General features: G+C 27.3%; 1 protein-coding gene across 1 annotated transcript in view; it reads left to right on the forward strand.

The window, feature by feature from the left end:
* Positions 1-4087: 4087 nt before the first annotated feature.
* Positions 4088-13665, forward strand: part of LOC106688698 (neurexin 1) — a gene marked incomplete at its 3' end in the record, with an annotated part of 225056 nt that continues 215478 nt past the window's right edge. The window contains exon 1 of the mRNA XM_014433276.3: positions 4088-4219. The remainder of the gene's footprint in view (positions 4220-13665) is intronic.

Here is a 13665-nt window from a genome sequence, read left to right on the forward strand (position 1 = left end):
ATAAAACAGTTTCCGGGAAATTAAACTACCCTTAAAACATCTGCCATCGTTTTATTACCAAATCGAAGACGTTTCTTACTCACCATTCATTTTCAAATCAATATCTTAAGTTAGTACACTCATCATTTTGTTTTAATCTTAATTATATAATCATATAATCGTCATCTGTATAAAAAATACACTCCTGAAAGTGATGTATTCTGTATGAGAGTGGTGACGATTATATGGTAATAAAATTAAGACAACTTTAAGGACAAGTGTACTAACATAGGATATTGCTTTCGAAATGGAGGGTGGGTCCGATTCGTCATCAAATTGATAGTAAATGGACGTCAGAAGTTTTAAGGGTAGTTTAATTTCCCCGAAATATGTTGACATCATGTGTCAATATCATACAACAAAACAAGAATTAGCACAGGCAATATTTAATTATATCCAGGAAAAAGTGCAGTTTGTTTATAACCAATTAGAAAAATTGGTTTATAAGTACATTTCTACATCCTAAAAAACATGCTACCATAAACTATTTACCAACATATAGAAAAATGACCATATAATTTCTTTTTTTTTTTTTTTTTTGTAAACTGTGTAGATCGTCTAAGAAAAGAAAAGTTTGAATAAAATTACAGTGGATTAAATCTTCTTGAACAGTTGCTATAAACTTTTTTTTAGAAAGATTTCGTGTTAAGTGCTAACTTTTGTGCAGTGAATTTACAAAAAATATATAAATGCCCCAATATCATCTGAAATTGAAGTTATCAGCGATTAATTATTAGTTTTTAGTTTTATTATTATTTATATAATACACGTTAGAAAAATAAAAAAAACTCTGACCCCACGCCAATAATCCCAATACTTTTTTGATAAATTGTGACAATCTCCTATCATAAAAAATTAAAGCTAGATTAAAAATTTCGTTATTGAATTCATATTTGTATCATGGTATACTGTAAAAATGAGTTTTGAAATTACTGGCTGAAGATGGCCTCGAGATCTTCTCATCTAGAAATGTTATTGGAGTTCTATTAGTGGGTAGATTCTCCACATGTTTGTATCATGTCACCTATAGCAAATTTACTTGTTGTATATATGTGTATACAGTTGTAAATAACAATAAATAAACTATTAAAAAAAAAAGAAATTACTGGAGGATTGATTTATCATAGTTCTGTTCCATGGAGCAAGGAAATATTTTTTAAAAATTTTACAAACTTAAATTAACAATAATACTTATAACTATCAGAAAACTTTAATCATGTAAAACTTAATGATTAATCTATAATAATATCAGTTTTAGATGATAATGAAGCATTTTTACAGTTTCTTTTTAATACACTACACTTGAGATATAAGATACTTAATACTGAAACCATTTATTTTACAAAAAAAGTTTAGAAAAGTAGTTATAGAAGGTTGAATCCATTATAATTATATTCAACTTTTTTAGAACATATTGAAAAAACTATTTTAAACACTATTTTCCAAAATGGCGGTGAATATTGGAGATTGTGGGAGCAATAATTTTGCTAAGTATAAGGAAACCCTTATCATATTGTCATATGTTTCAAAAATGAAACTTTTTTTCTCAAGTGTATAATTTTATTAGTTTTCGCAAAATGTTACAAAACCAATTAAAAATTAAATATGTTATGTATAGATATATATATTTTGCGCTGCGAAACTGCTCTCTAGAATAATTATTCAGTTTAATTAGAGGCTCTAATTGAAGAGCTCTATGTACGAACTATGTACGACGGGCAACACTAAAAAGAGCTCAGTTGGTTACGTGAGGTACCAAAGTTTGTTACAAGTTTGATAGTATTTTTTTGTTTTGTTTTTTAGCATAAATACTATATTGTTTCAAATCATTGACTTGTTGATTTTTTTAAGCAAATAACTTTTTTTTTCTTTTTTTTTTAAAGTTTTGTTATTTATGTGTTCGAGTTAAAATTACCCAGAGGCTTCAACAAACGGAGATTTTTTCCATAGTTAATGTGTTCTTTAATATTGAATAAATCAATTTTTTTTAGTAAATATGCTCTTAAGCTTTTTTTGTTATTTTCCCTAATCTTAACAAAATTTATAGTGTTAATTTTAATTATTTGGATGTAAACTTAAATCAAAGATCTGCATATTCCGTTATTTATTTATACACTAACTATGCAGTGTTAGTTTATACACATATCACACATTTATATATACACATATACATAACACATTTATACACATATGTAAGAATAAGTTCAATTTTGGAATTTAGATATTAGGCTACAACGTTTTCATAAGTGAAGCCTTTGGTATATTTGAGTTTAAATGTGACTATATTTAACGCAATGAAACGAATCAAAGAATAAATATATAGCACAGTATAAAATATTAATGCTGATGTTAAACAATATTATCAGCAAATTGAAATTATTTCTAATGGATGGAACAGTTGCATGTAACAGTAAATGCCTTCAAGGTTGGAAGACAATACTGATAACACCTCATATAATTTAAACTAATTGAATACGATTCAGAAGAAAGCATTACTAAGAATTATTCCGAGAATTGGCTTAAGTTCTCTTTATCGAAGGTTATACTAACTGCTAACAGCCGTTAGGCCATTCCCAGCGAGCGAAGTGATGTTTGGTCAACGCCTATATACAATTATCAACACGCACCCCTGTCTCATGCAAAGAAGTCCAATTTATGGGGTCCTTAACGATTCTTATTTCATAAAAAAAATTTTTAAAGAAGCTATGAAAAGAATTTTTTTTCAAACATTATTAATATTTTTTAAAATGCTTTTAAATAAGTAAAATATAAAGCATCTGTTAATGTAAATATTTTAAAGGTTGGTGTGATTTAACTACTTCTAATTTAATAATTAGTAGATGTAATGGATAATAGGCAGTTTTTCTGAAACCTCTCCAGAATATATAAATAAAAAGAAATAAGGAGTAATAAGGGTTGAAAATAAATTAATAATACAATTTTACACCCTCCTCCAAAGGTTTGGTAATGAAAAATATATTATGTTTTCCAATTTATCCCTAATATTTTTATGTATATTATACTTTAAAGTTTTGTTAAATAACTTTATGTTTTTGTCAACGGTCTATAAAAGTATGAAAAAAAGTAACAGAAAACTATTTATTATTAACAAACGTCTCGCCCCACTTTGCAGGGCTGTTAGATTGGAACAAAGATGATAAATTCCTCATTCCTTAAAATATTATTTCAGTGCTACGAATGGGTAGTTGCTTTACATGCCTGTATCCATTAGGTTTTATATGAAATTTAATGCATGCATTTTTACATAAATACAGTAGAAAATAATAATAAATAAAAAAGTTTTCACTTAACAATTCAAAATGATTTCTTGGTAATTTGTATTTTTGGCTTTCTCTATCCAGTTTATTGCTATAATAAATTTAAACAATAATGTACAATCAGCAATTTTATTTTTAAAAAATACATTGAATGTTATATAAATTAAAAATTATCAATAAATTATTTAATAAATAATGTAAATATATTGAATTACTGATTTAAAAATTTTTGAGATTAGGCAAAAAGTAATATTAATTATTCTTTTTTTGCATTAAATTTGAATAACTTATGATTTATTTTAACTTATTTATTTGAAATTCACTTTATGATTTTTAAAAATGGTTTATTTTGCATTATTTTTATTTTAGAAGAATGGATAATGGGAAAACTACTTTTTTCAATCTGTTAAAATAAATAATAAGGAAGATGATTTCATCCAGAAAAGCCAAAAAATAAATAATAATAATTAAAAAAAAGAAGAGGATACTGATTAATTATAAGCAATTTAAAGAAACCAATAGATTCTTGAAGAATGGTATTAGTGGATTTATAGCGCGGATTAGGCGGTCCAATACACTCCCATTAAGTGCAGAAGGGAGAGCGTTCTATTGGAATCTTCTGTTAATTTATGAAGCCGCACTTACAATTACACTGATTGCTCCGGGTTTCTAACCCGGGAACATTATTAAGGAGTACAGGAATTTATGTCTATAGTACTAACTTGTGCTTATATAAAAAGTATCAATTAAATTTTTCTTTTCGTAGGGCCTGAGGGACAATTCTACAGACGCTTGTGAAGAGCACGACCCCTGCCAACATGGTGGGATCTGCATATCCACTGACAGCGGGCCTATATGTGAGTGCCGCAACTTGGACTATGAAGGCATTTTCTGTGAGAAAGGTAAGTGTGAACAGTCTTATTTGAAAATTTTACTAATTTAAACACGACATATTTTAAATCATAAATAATTTATTAATTATGAAATCCTGAAAAAATATAAAATATTTTACATAACAAAAATCATCTGCTTGTCTCTGCCGTGGCATTATGTGTATGACAACCTCTAACCTTTCAAGAGAGTAGAGTAGAATTAGGCTAAAAAGACAGGAAACTGCTCCAACTATTACAACACATACTAGACAACTTATTAAACTTGCAACTAATTTCAAGAAACTAATCTACATGACTATAATAAGGCCTAGCTGGACATATGGAGTTGAGCTTTGAGGCTAAACCATCGAATTTCTCCCGTATTCAATACTTACAGTCCAAAATCCTTAATCCTCCTTACTTTGTCACAAATAAAGTCACCTGAACTATATACCAATCCTTCCATGATGAACTTCCTAACTACCCAAACCCTCTTGTTTCTAACCTGGATTCTCCTTTATTACCTAATAATCCTCCTAGGCGTTTGAAAAGAAGATGGCCACGAGATCTTCTCCTATAGAAAGGTTTTGGAGTTCTATCGATGGGTAGATTCTCCGCCTGTTTGTATAACTAACAACAGATTTAATTGGTGTACACATTTTTATACAATTATAAACAACAATAAATAAATTTTTAAAAATAAAAACATTTAAAGTACTTATTAGGTTGATATCAGGGATGGTAAAGTAAGGTACATTAATTAATATTCCAGATATTCAAGTAAGATACCTACTGATAAATAGGCATTGCTATTTATTAGTAATTTGATAAACTTTTTTTTTTTTTATAAATTGAAAAGGAAAACACGTTTCGAAATCTGCGAGGAACCCGACATTCGTTTATAAATGTCAGTAACTCTATTAACCCAACTTTTCTTTTTTCACAAAAATCTTTTCATGTACAAAGTCCTGGTATGTCTTTGAATTACAATATTTTACAGATTTAGATCGAATGAAGCGATCCCTTTTAGGAAAAATATTTTATATGTATACTGCTAGACTAAAATTGGCATTTGTTATGTGCATATTATTCAATGTGTCCTTCTCTCCTATACCACGCCCCTCAAAGGCAGCTTTACGAAGATAAGTTAGTAGGAATTATGCACATTAATGTATCTATCCAAAAAATCTTTCATTTTATCTCAAAAATTTATTCCAATGATTTGGTTTATCTATAATGAAAATCCGCTATGCCGTTCTAGAGAAATTTGTGCTTCTTTCTCTGTTCTGGTTAGACTCATTTCAATGTGAATATTAAGGATCCCAAAATATATTTACTGTTCTAAAAAGGAAATAATAAATATAAACTTGAATTAACCTGGTTAATTTTTCAATAAATGTTTTCTAATAACAGTTATTAAAAATGTTAAATGAAAATTTAAAAAAAAAAGTTTTAAGAAAAACATTGAAACATAAAGTTTGATACAAATAAATAATTGTTTCTGGTATAATGGAGAAAGTTGTTTATTTTAAAAAAAAATTATTGAAATATTACTGAATTTTTAAAACAAAAAAGTGACTGAGAATTATTAGTAAAAAAACAATATCAACAACAAAATATGAGCACGCTTCGATGATAATCATGTGTAACAATCTAATTGTAGATTTTGCAATCGTAAATTTTGTTTGATTCAAATAACTATTCAGTTGAGTGAGTGATTCATCATATTTCTCTTTGTTTGCAATAAAAATGATACGATATACGTATTTTCTTTGAAGTAATGGTTTTTCATTCATTTTTTCTAACTTTTTATTTAATAAATTATTCATGATTAACCCTTTACTTTGACTGAAAGGGTATTTTCCATCGGTAGACCCCTCAAATGGCGAAATGTTTCATTTAATAATTGTTAAGTTAAATAATTGTTTTGTTTTTTTATACATATATTTAGACCTTCCACAAATAAGTTTTAGTCCTAATTATTTTCATAATTCTTATCTTTGTCTCAATTATCCACCAATATTTTGATACATTCGAATATTAGTGTGTTGGTAAACATCGACTCTACATACAAAATGACTATTTAAGTATCGTTTTATGTTATATTTAGAGTTCCTAGGATCGTTTTTAATTTTAATGAATTGTTTAAATTGTAATTATTATATCTATTCGGTTCATTTAGTGTTTTATTTAAATATTCGGATAGAGATTCGGTAGGTCCCTTACTTTATTTATCAATATTACTTATTATAGGTCGTAACTTATGTTCTTTGTTATGTAACTTTATTAAACCGACCATTTTTTGTGTTATGTAATCCTACCTGTAACTTAATTTCCTTACTTGAATATTAAACTAATAATGTTATGTAACAAGAATATATCAGTTTTTATAAATAATATATATATTTTTTTTACAATATATTATTACATAATAATCTACCCAATACCTATAATTTGTTTCTTCGTTATATAGACGCCATTTACTTAAAGCGTATCTATATTACTGAAATTTTTATAGTACAACTAAAATTAACTACAAGAAGAAAATAAAAAAAAAAAAAAAAATTATATGAATGTGACTGTATTATGACTTTTTTTTATTTAGAAATTATCATTATATAATAAGTTTATTTTTTCAGATAACTTAGGTCATCTATTTGAATAAACGGCCTTTCTTTGGAGATGGGTCGATGAAAATACAATTTGTTTAATATGAGGATAATTAATAAATCTTGAAATTTTATTCTTTAATTATGTACAAAAAAATTTTCTCAGGGTTAACACAGTTTAATGAACTCTCAGACAAGTGGCAGAATTATACCCAGCTGAGCCTCTCCTGTGGTTCCAAATCCACTTAGGTCCACTAAGAAGAACCCGCATCCATGTCCCCTCTGAACTTGGATGAGGGCCGAGGTTTTAAATGAGACAGTCTGAAATCCTCGTGGTTCCACTGCAGCTTAAAGAAGCGGTACCTGATGACCGAAATCACGCCTAGCTCACCACAAAAATCTGGTCACAGCAACCACATCACCGTGGTCACCGGTTCGGCCAGCCCAAGCCCGTTTGAGGTAGCAAATATTTGATTCAAAAGTTCTTTGTTAGGGCTAAAATTATGCTTAAAATAGTATTATATTAATTTTATTAAAATTTAGATATTTAAACTCCTTCCACAAGTAAAAATTTATTCCATCCCATATTTATAATATTTATATAAATTAAATTATTATGAAATCATAATTTATATAAATTAGATTTTGATACAAAACTTTATCACAACAATTGTTGTTTTTGACCTGGGCAGAATAGCCTGAATGAAGTTGAATTTTTAAATCATTTAGTTTAAAAATTGAATTAAGATTGCCCCTGAAGATGGCCGGATTGGCCGAAATGTCGGACTTGTAAGGAAAATAAAATGTGTTGAGACTAAAATGGATAAAAATTAAGTTATTTATTTAAATAAATTTTCATTTTTAAGGTTAAAAAAATATGTGGTTATATTCAAATATAGACAAAGATATTATTACTATTGCGTGGTAATTGTTTCGGGACAAAAAACTTTAATTATCATTACACAATGTTAGTATCTAACAAAAGATCCCACCTGAAAGTTAAATCCAGACGAACATCACTTTGGTGTTGGACAAGGGATTGAATTAAAAGATGAGAGTGAACAGAAGGTGGGAGGTGTGCAATGGGGCTACAACTTCACTGCCTTAATTAAAACAGGAAACTTGGGCTCTAATAGGGCCTGCAACATTCCCGTTACCCTTTGCTGTAACCTGTTCCAGCTAGGTTACAATTTGTAGTCACCTGTTACTGGGTGTTAATTTTTATAGAAATTCGTCCCTATCTAATATAGACCTGCTACTTATCGTTTCCTCAAACGTTGGATAAAGTAATGATGATATGTGATGTTTGTTACTTAGTTTAATGTGAAGCATCAATTAAGAATTTAACTAATAGGTGACAGTGGTTGTAGAATAAGAGCCCAAGAGGTGAAAAAAGGGAGTTAATTCACCTCCTTGTTTATTAATTTAATGAAAACTATGTATAATCATTAGTCAAAATTGATGAGGCTGCCAAGTATAGGTAGGAGGAATAAAAAAGGGCGGCTGTTTCAAAACATTAAAAAATTTTTTTTTCATTCGGAGCTCATTAATGTTAAAACTACTAACACTAGAAAATCTACGAGTATATTATTTAAAGTAGTATTTAGAGTAAATTTGCTAAAATATGAGCTCTAATAGCTATTTACGTTCAGTAAGTCCCGAGATATAGCTTTTTAAAAACCAACGTTTCATAAAAAATGCACTAAAAAATCAGAAGTTAGTGGATCTGTTTTGAGAAATATGTGTCTCAGGAACTAAATGACGTATTGATGTCTATTGGCGCTCATATTAAAATTTGATTAATTGACAAAATTTATATTGAGATGCAAATATCATAAAACTACTACTCCTATGAAGATACTTGTAATAAACTACTTTATGGTGAGTTAAATTATCTTTATTTCGAGTGCTGGCAGACATATGTATGTCTCATATATTTTTAAAAAAATCAAAATGTTTATCCGACAACTAAAAATTAACGTTTTGTGAATTTATTTTATCAAATATCATAAAAAATACTACTCCTACGAAAATAAACGTTATGAACTACTTTATATAATTCCAGTGTTGGCTGAGATCTATACGTCTCATGATTTTTGAATAGAGTTGTATTAAAATTAGATCACTAACTACTTATTCTTCAAATTTTTTTATGTAACTTTGATTTTTAAAAAGCTATATCTGGGGATTTGAAGAACGTAATGAGCTCTATTAGAGCTCATATTTTAGCAAATTTACCCTATTTTAAATGGGATGCTCTTAGGTTTTTTAGGGTTGTTAATAGTTTTAAAGCTATTGTGCTCCAAATGGAAAATTAATTTTTTTTTGTATTGAAATAGCCGCCCTTTTTATATCCCCCGTATCTATACTTAGCAAACTCATCAATTTAAATTAGTAATTATTCATAGTTTACATTAAAGTAATAAACAATTGGGGTGAATTACTGCCTACCTTTTCTCCCCGGCTCTTGTACTATTAGATTCAATGAATAGAAACATTTAAAACTCGGATTCAACCGAAAAAGAGATCGAGATCAATCTACTCGGGTTAAGATACTTTAACGAATTTCAAAATACAATTTAATAGATACTCGAATAAAAGTGAAAGTAGTCTAGAAAACAAATATTAGGAGATAATTTTTTGATGGGGAATGAATATGCTGTTTTAAATGCATTTGATTATCAGCCACTATAATATATATATAACATAATAGATTATATCAAATTATTCACAGTAACATTGATAGTACTGTTATATTTGTCATAAAATATGAGGACATGATTTCTTTTCCAAGGTCAATTTTTTGTCATCAATACATTAATTGGTAATTGAACAATAATTATTAATCATATTGTAAAAGGATAATTTATACAACATTAATGACACATACAATTTATAGTATAATCAATTATACGCAGCTTTAAAAATGTTTTTTAATATAATTTGATCCATTGAAAAGATCAGAGGAGGTAATATCCTTATAGGCATCCTATTATGCATGATTCAGACTCATACTCCTTCCCTATAGGAAACTTTCAATGTCTAAAATTAATTACTGGTGTGTGGCCTACAGTTCGGCAAGCAAAAGGACACTGCAGATGCTAAATTCCTTTCAAAATGCTGCTTTGAGAATAGTTGCTGAGACTTTCGCTACAATCCGTCAAGTAGTTTACACGTGGAAGCATCTAAAATACCATTATTAGTAAAAATAAAAATTCAAGCCCTTAAATATAATACCAAAATTATATCTGGCTCAAATCAATTACTAAATTATTTCTTCTCTTCCTCCGATAATTATAATTTACCAAATTAAAGTACGGATGAGTACATTGTAGATGTTAAAAAATTGTTGTGTTTTTTTTTAATTTCATTAATTTTTGTTGTGTTAGGAAACATGAACTTGATTTTAATGAAAATGAAATTCTGACTATATGTTTTTTTTTTTTTTTTTAGCTAAATGTAATGAATAAACTGGCATTGTTTTGAAAAAGTCTCTCAATCCTATAAAAATGACATATAAGAATTATTAATGACAATTATATACTACTGTTTAATAAACTTAATATACATAAATAACCAAAGGATTAACAAATGAAATTGAAGGTGTGTGTTTTGTGACATACATTAAAAATGCCTTCTACAAATCATCGAGTTTATTTTTTATAATTTATTAAATTTTAGTAGTTTCCAGTCTAAAATAGGAATAAATAATGCCTAAATTAAATTTTGATCAGATTTATATATTTGTAACATTATACCTTTATTCATTCATATGTTTAGTTAAATTTTTTCCATTTACTTAGTATTATCGCTGTTAACAACTTAAGCCCCTTCATTTAAAACACCACCAGGCCCGCTATTTAGTTCAGTAATGAGTAATTGTATCTACTGCAGCTGAAGGGGCCAACCCGCGAGTCCTACAGTTTCCTTTTAAAAGGTACAACCAATTATGAATCTAGAAACGAATTGTATTTATTAGTACCAGCAATTTTGTGAACTCTTAATATTTATCAATTTTAATTTTTTTTTTTTAATTTTCTATGAAATTTACTTACAAACATCCAAATAATATGAAGAATACCATATTCATTTTAAGTGTAAAAACTAAAAAAGGTTGATTCGTATTATTTATAATTTATTATAAATAAATAAACAAATTAATTATATATTTAAATAATTTATTAATGCAACTGCACATTTAGCAGAACATGCAAATTTATTTTTGCTAGATGTTAATATTTATAATTAATCTAGATTTTTCTATCTTGTTAAAGGTGTAAAATAGCAGATCTTTGGAAAATCTAAATATTAAAAATATTTAAAAAAAAATGTTTTTCTGATAACGACCCTTGTAATATAAATTTAATTTTAAAATAAAAATAATTTTCGTATCTAATATTTAACTATAACTTAATGTTCCAAAATAAGGTTGAATTATTTATATTCAACCAGTTAATAATTAAATATTTCTCTTCTGATCTCCTACAAAGTCATCCTTCCAAGATTTAATTTTGCTAAATTAAATGTATTTCAGATAAAATGGAGCTGTTCCTGTGCTGTTTGAACTTTGTGTTGACAATGGGCAGGAGAGTCGCGGTAGTTCACAAGCGCCCTATCTCCATCAACTTCCAATTTCCTACCGATTGCAGTTCGTAAACAATTTTCTGCACGGATGGCGTTTACCTCAATTGATAATGGATGGTCCCGGCCATTTTCTTTTTGTGGAGTACAGGATGGACCGAATGCGATTTTCTATTTACGAAGGTCCTCTTTTAAACATCATTTACAAAAGTTTTTTGTTTTCACTTGAAAATTTCTCCCTTCCTTTCTCTCTCACACACAAATTATATATAAAATATCTATATGTAAAAGATGTCAAATGAGTATCATACATACGTATTTAGTAATAGTGTTATAAGTTTTAAGATTTTTTTTTTTACTAAAGATAATCGTTTTTATTTAAAATGAATCTTAATTATTACTTTCAAGGATTATAAGTTTCAATTCAAGCCAAACAGTTATGAATAGATAGGTATGTACTAAAGAAAATAATAATAATAATGTAAAAATAATTATTATAAGAAATAGTAAGCTAAAAATAATTATCTGACGGCTATATTCCATACTATAAAGACGTTCTAAATTATCCCTCAGGCAGTAACTTAACTTACTAAAACTCACATAGACTTACGTCTGCCAAATTTATGGACCGGCTAAAAAGAAACAGATTTAAAAAAAAAAATACCAACATTTCTATTGCAATTTTTAAGACTTGCAGACAATTTACACAGAACCACATTCTTCTTCACTTTTTTTTTATATCTTCATTGGAATTTACAACTGTACATAATTATACATTTAGTAAATTTATAAATCTATTTTTACACAAAATATTATTAAAATACTTATCTTGAATTGGAAAAAAGGTAATACATCTAAAATACTGAAAACTTGGAAATTAATTTGCTAACAAACTTTTTTTTCCAATTCAAGAGGAGTAGTTTAATAATATTTAGTATAAAATAGATTCATTACATCAGAACGATGGTTTATTGCTTCTTTCCTTTCCAAGTGATCAATTTTCGCAATGCCGTAACTACAGTTAAGAATTCACCTTATTTCTTAAAAACTTTAAACTAAAACAACATAAAAAACGAGAAAAAAAGAGTAAGAATTCGTTGCTTGGTATCGCTGATATCCGATCATAAAGTTATAACCATGACTAATAATTATTATAACCAAGTTATGTAATAGCGAACATAGAGTATAGAAAGACGTATGAAATGAAGGATAGAATAAAAATAAATTGGTGTACATTGTTTTTTAAAGTTACAGACTGTTTGCATATGATTTCATGTTCTTCTGAACGATTATCTTGAGCTTTAAAAAATGTTAAAACTAATCAAACAATTATAAACATTATATATTTAAAAATAATTAAAACAATGACTACAATTTAAGTGATTTAAATTTAAAATTAATTACATTTAAAAAAATTATTATAACTGTTTTTTTATGATTTCCTGATAGTAGCGTTATTTTTCTTTGGGACCTATGAGAGTATTTTAATAAAGTTATACAGTATATATTGCTGTACGATTGTACTTTCCACGCCATGTCTTTCTAAACATTCATTTTCATAAAAATTATAACTTTATTTTATTTTGTAAAATATGGTGAAAAATATTCAATCCATGACAACAATACAAAATGAAACTTAATTAGCTTTCATTTCAGTCCCTAACTTGAAATGTAGACTTAGAGAGAAAACAAATGATTAAGTTGTTATTGTTTAACTTTTATCGAATTCTAATAAAAGGAGTAAAAATAAAATGAAAACTTGGTGTAAGATGTGTGATATTGAAGAAATATTGTAATTAACTTTTTAAAAAACTGCTCTAGTTGTGATTAATCAACTTTTATTAAATTATGATAAAATGGATATATAATAAATTAATTTTCATTTTCCATATATACAGTTTTAATTTTATAATAATTATTTTTACAGAAATGATATAACTTGAACATGTTTTTATCTAAATTATCTTCTCGCGCCAACTTACTAACATTGTTGTTTATTCCCTATTTTAAAGATATATTGTGCCTAAACAATCTATGCTTCAACATATCTCTTCTAATAGTGCTGAACTTATAAAAAAAGTACATGTGATTATCTTCTTCTTTTAAATGTTTTTGAAAGTTACGGCAGCATTTCTTTACCTAGTGAAGTACTTCAATTGTACATTGTTTCACCCTGATATCTTAAACATGTTTATATCTTTTGTGTACATAAACTATTCGATTCTTCGAATTGTATGAATAATATTCGAAACAAATAATATATATATTTTTTTTACAATATATTAT

The sequence above is a fragment of the Halyomorpha halys genome, unplaced genomic scaffold (assembly GCF_000696795.3).
Source record: "Halyomorpha halys isolate HHAL.00 unplaced genomic scaffold, Hhal_1.1 Scaffold1180.1, whole genome shotgun sequence".
In the NCBI taxonomy this organism is placed as follows: Eukaryota; Metazoa; Arthropoda; class Insecta; order Hemiptera; family Pentatomidae; genus Halyomorpha; species Halyomorpha halys.